Consider the following 6,000-nt stretch of genomic DNA (forward strand, 5'->3'; position numbering starts at 1 on the left):
ACTAATGTCAGTAACGCAAGAGATACAGCTGACTGCCTGGTAAATGGAAGCTAACAGCCAGCTGCAGAGTAATTTGTCACTGTACCAATAACAGAAGTTGAAGACCATTCTTCTGCACAAGGACAATTTCCACTAGTGTTGGTAACTGTCCCATATTAGGTATTTTTGTCAGGAAAAAGGCTCGTTCCAGAGCCACAGCAGCAGAAAGGGAATGACTAAGGGAAAGAGCCTCCATCTATAAACCCAGTTATGTGGCTGTGCACAAGTCAGCAAGCTCTGAAATCTGGTCCCATGCAGGAATCACTACATTAACATCATTGAAAGAGATTTTGTGAGAGAATAGAGGAGACAGGTTACTCTAGTGGTTAGTGCAAGGGGCTGAAGGTCAGGCTTTTGGGCCCTGTTCCCAGGTCTCCCACAGACTTCCTGAGGGACCTTGGCAAGTTTCTTAACCTCTCTGTGCTTTCCCATCTGTACAACGGAAAGGATGAGTCCTGCTCCACAGGGAGGCTTGAGGATTGATTTACTAATGTTTGTGAAGGCGTCTGAGAAGCTCAGATGAAAACTGCTATAGCAGGGGAGTGTTGTTATTAGAGTGAGACTATATTCTGTTGGCCTTTAATGTTACCTCTGTAACTGGCGTCCATGGGAGTTCTGTGTGTGGAAAGGGTTGTGATGATGGGCAAGGGGGCATCTATTTCTTGCACCATTATTAATTTCTATGCTACAGATCAGCTGCTTTGTGGTCATAGAGGGTGAAGCCTGCATAAATACCAGCCATATTCTTTGGTAAGCCCAGACGGGTGGCTTTGCACACTTCTTCACACTAGTCTATGACTGCCTCTCAGTGGCAACATGACCTGGTCGGGATTGGCTGGATTTTTGTGTGGGCACATCAGGACAAGGGGTTCAGTCACAGGCCAGTCGTTCTCCATGACGTCCCCTTGAAGAATTGCCCATGGCGTGGAATGCTCACAGTTTCAGCATTAATTGTGGCCTGGCTTTTCTCCTCCTCTGGAGGGCAGGTAGTGCGCCCACATGGAGGAGTCCCTGGCCGCACAACTCCTTAGCGCTGGGAGTGGTGAGTCCTGCAGCAGGCAGGCTAGCCACAGGAGCTATTGGGAACATGGGCATGTTTTAGAAGGCCACACACACTGGCCCCCTCTCCCCCCCAGGCAGGGGTGTGACCACGTAAGAAAAGATGTAAGGGATGTGGGGAGACCGGATATAAAAATGCACAAACCCTCAGCGATTGGATAGTAAAATGCTGGGGTTGGGGGAGGCCCGTGACCGTCTCATAGTGTGACATGTTTTCAAGGTGAGAAACAAGACACTGCGATGGATATTTCGGTGGGGGCTAGAGAGGCAGGCACAGGAGAATTGTACCAGCGGGGGGAGAGGGGAAGAGAAAGCTGCTTACCTGCCTTACATTTTCTACATGTTTGGCTTCTGTTTTCTCCCTTTTCTTTACTTGCTTCTCTGCTCCTTTGGCCTCTCCCTTTCCATCCTTCAATCCTGTCTCACCCTCCAGGGTAGCTTCCCCTCACTCGCTGCCACACTTCTACTTTCTCTGTCTGTCACGTTCACGCTTAGTCGTATGGTCTGTGCCTTGCCACAGCCAGCTGGACAGCTGAGGGGCTGCGAAACTCACTAATTGCAGCCCAGCCCAGAGATTCTCTAATTCTTCACTGAGCTGATTCTGTGTGGGGGGAAATCGGGTCCCAGAGAGGTGCTCACTGGGAGTCTTCATGGATGGGGGAAGGCTGGCCAGCAACATCTGACAGGTTTGGCAGGGAGTGGCTGTGCAATGCATTCAGCCAGCCTGAGGCCAGCTTTCGTCAGGTGACCACGCTGCGGTGTTCACCAGAATCATGACAAAACAATGTTTTGTGGAAAACGAACAGGCATCAGCTCTGGAAGCAGGGGCATTCTTGGTTTTCAGGGACACGGTCCACGCCTCATCCATCCCAGCAATTGCACCATTGCTCCACACAATGATGAGCCTAGATGGTCACACCCAACAGTTCCAGAGTGAATTCCCCTTCCCCTGGGAGGGGATCATCTGGTTCTATGAAGTCACTTTCAGGCTGTGGACTGAATTGCAAGCACCCAAAGAGAAAAGCTTAGCTAGTTTGCTGGACAAGTGGGAAACTGGTGCCCACTTAGCTCTATCGGCTCCTCCTGAAACTTCACTGGGAATTTGGGGGATGCAAAGAAAATAGGATTGGGCTGAAATGCCACCTATGTGTTTTGGACCTATCTTCCCAGCTGTGCTAACTGAAACAAACCACGGGCATGCAGTGTCCTCCGAATGAGATGCAATTTGTGCAGCTGCACATATGGTTATTGAAAACCACAAACTTGTAAGTGTAAATGAATAAATTAATGTTAAAAGGGCCTGAAATGATTTCAGTGCTGCTGCTGGCAGACTTGTTGTGCAAGGAGCGCCAGCGTTGGTGTATTTTTTCAAACAACATTCGAACATGAAATAATGTAGTTGTTGGGGGTTGGGGGAGATGCCTAAAGTGCAGCTGCAAAAACAGTCAGTGCAATGTAACAATCCCTATTGTGGAGTTGTTGTTGTCTGTGCTCATCAGCTCTTGGGGCACAGCGGAGGCCTCCTGCTCAGGTTCAATACACTGGGCGAGGGCCTTGGGGCCCCCTCTCCCCTGTCCCCTCAGCCCTGCTCTCAATTGTGCTTACTTCCAAGGGCAAATCTAGCCCAATGTGGGCTAACTTATAGCTGAGGAGGCAATCAAAAGAAGCTTATGTGCCTCTCCCCCCTCAAATGAAATGTTCACTAACAAAAACAAGCATACACACACGCCTGTAAGAAGGGGGGCCAGAGCGGACTGGCCTGTACATCTCCAGCAAATGGAGCTTCCCACAGAAGGCTTTCCTCTCCCTGCATACCCCCATAAACCTGCACACCCCATCATAGGTGCTGGAACTAGGGTTGCCGGGGGTGCTGCCGCACCCCCTGTCATGAAGTGGTTTCCATCATATAGAGGGTTTACGGTTTGGGTCAATGGCTCTCAGCACCCTCACTGTGCAAATTGGTCCGGCCCCCTGCACCCCATCAATACAGTCATACCTGCCCCTCCCATATGCTTCCCTATATACCCACATCCCTCGTGTTCCCACTCTGACTTATACACATTGTTAAAACCCATAATAGACCAGAAGCTGTAACCATCTACTAAGTACATAATGTAGGGGACATGTATGTGTTTATGACTGAAGTTACTGTGTCCTCTGCAATTGCTCTGAGGGTCTGGGTGTCTATGCACATTTGGTATCTATTAAATACAAAACAAAGAAAAACCAAGCAAACTAGCTTCTCTTCATGCAACATGAAGTGAATGCACCTTGTGGCAGCTCTAGCTTTCAGATTTCTTGCCTTTTAATTGGCATTGTAAAACCCTAGTATTACATGAATAGGTTTTGCATTGAATGTAGGATATTTTTCCCCAAGAAAGACAGTAAAGCACTAAATGAATTTGCCCACAGCTAACAATGACATGGGGCTGCAAATGCCTGAGCTGAATTACACTAGGGACACACTGGTGCTAGTTCTAATGCAGCTCACATGTGCTGGCCCATGGGTGTGATATTTCTGCAGGCTAGTGTCCCCTTTCAGGAGTCTGAAGCCCGAGTCCCAACGTCCAGGGCTGAAGCATGTAACTTAGCTTTGTGGGGCCTTCTGTGGCATGGGGGTCCCAGGCAATTGCTCTGCTAGCCACCCTTAACACCGGCCTTGCACTTGCGACCCCCCCCTAAACCCATCCCATACCCCCCTTGGGCTTGCGACCTCCCGGCTGAGAAACACTGATGTAGATGAGTTGATGTACCCCCTCAAAGACCTCTATGTACCTGCAGGGGAATGCATACCCCGGCTGAGAACCACTGACTGGATCTCTGTTGTGCAAACTGTCCCTTTGGCAGCTCTCAGCCCCGCAGGGTGGGTAGAGCGAATTCTTCTCCCGCCCTTCCCTCGAATGATGTCACAAAAGGGGTGGGATTTCGTAAGACTGCTAAAAAATGTCTTTGAGCATGCTGGGAAGTGATTTTACAACCACATATAACTTTTTAAAAATGTCTTTCCCCAGACCCTGCATCTCCTCCTCAATTAAGCAGAGGGTTACCTCTTCCTCAGGGACTATTTCCATATGAAGTTGCATGTATCAGAGCTCTAAGTCATGGCGGTCTTTCTGACAAAACTTGGTAATCAGAATAGAACCAAAGATGTATGCAGACATTTGCATCCTCATCGCTGCATGAATCTGATCTGTGGCCTTAAATACCACAAGCACAGGTACAGGTATTATTGTTGTTTGTTGCTAGTGCTGCACAAACATAAAAGCCTTGGGCCAAAATGCTCCCAAACTAAAGCCCACAAAACAAGCAGTCAAAAATCAAGCATGCCAAACATCAAGGTTGTTCTGGTTGGCAGTGTTAATTTACCGCGCTTAATAAATGTAGCCTAGGTCATTGTAAGGTGTTATCCAGGTATTGTAGCTATGTGTGACCTAAAGGCAAGCTTTACTTTGGGAGCTGCTGACTAGCGCTTGATCTAACAATCTTACTATTGGCAGCAACAGTGTTGTATTCCAGGAGTGCCTACAGGCCCCGAACCCAGATGGGGCCCCATGATACTATCACAGAGCATTTTGCATTTCGAAGGACACTAGTATGAGTAAAACTTTGCATTATTTTCATAACAGAATTCCTTTGGCTTTGGAACATGACAAACCCAAGGGGCATTTCAGTGCTGGTTCTCTGCCCTCCGCAGATTCTGAAATTGCTGCTCCCTCCGGAAAGTTCACTCAAATGCTAAGTGTTACACCCTCTTCTGGCACTGAGGCTAAGGGGGAACCTTCCAGCTCTTCCCCTTCACCCAGGGAAAGGCCCCCACAAGCTGAACGCAGAGGCGGTGCTGAGTGGTTAGGTTGACCTGTGGAAGAGAGCCTGGCACTTTCAGGCTGCCGCTTGGCATCTGCTGTGGGGAATGGGGACAGAGTGATCACCGTTGGGGAGGGGAGAGGCGTGAGTGTGACAGCCCTGAGCAAATCACGGTGCTCTGCACAGGTTGGCCCCTCCAGCGCAGGTGCCGTTGGTCCCAGTGCCTGACGGGGGCGTTTGGGGGTTCTGGGCTGGCTGTCAGAGAGAGACGTTATTGTTGTACTGTAACGAGTCTGATTAACATGCTCCTTACACTTTCTCTTAGTTTCCTGGGCTCCTAGCAACAGCAGACAAAAGGGTGGGATTGTCCTGGGCTCCACGGGACATGGGGCAGTCTTTGATCTGCCACCATTACAGTCAGACAGACCAACAGACACACAGACACAATCCGGCACACTAGAAAGCCAGCAGCAACCTGAACATCTCTGTTTAAAACGGTATAGCTGCCCCACACCATAGTTCTCATCCTGCCCCTAGAGTGGCCAGGCACAGAAATGTGCTGTTGGTATCAAGCCTGCATGGGAGCAGGGTGGCCTAAAGAGCCCTTCCACTAACTCCTGGGCTCCTGAAACAGATTTGCCAGAGACTCTGGCTAGCAGGGACCCATCGGTCCCAAACTCCAGTTACTCGGCCCTTTCCTCTGTGGAGGCAGCCTCTCTCTAAAGCTGGCATCTTCACGTCACTGGGGATGAATTTGTGTGCAGGACAGTTCTGTTGCAGAGCCTGGAGCCCGGGGCTTCTCAACCCATGACCCAAAATTGGATCCCCAAAATGTGTCAAAGGGTTGCATGGGAGACCTGGGGAGGTTGGGTCCAGTCCCTGAGGGTGGGTTGAAGGCCTAGTGGGACCTTTCAGAGCCCGCCCTGCACTCACCATAAAGGCACCTCCTGAGGGGCTGGCTGGGCTCAGCTCCAGGCCTTGTGACCTTGTGCACAGGGTCGCAGCGCTGCTCCGGTCTGGCCCAACTGCCCCCTGTAATGATGCTGGGGGCTGGGCGCACCAAATTTGAGTGAGTGGGGCTGTGAGCCTCGTGTGCCA

The sequence above is a fragment of the Chrysemys picta genome, chromosome 1 (assembly GCF_011386835.1).
Source record: "Chrysemys picta bellii isolate R12L10 chromosome 1, ASM1138683v2, whole genome shotgun sequence".
In the NCBI taxonomy this organism is placed as follows: Eukaryota; Metazoa; Chordata; order Testudines; family Emydidae; genus Chrysemys; species Chrysemys picta.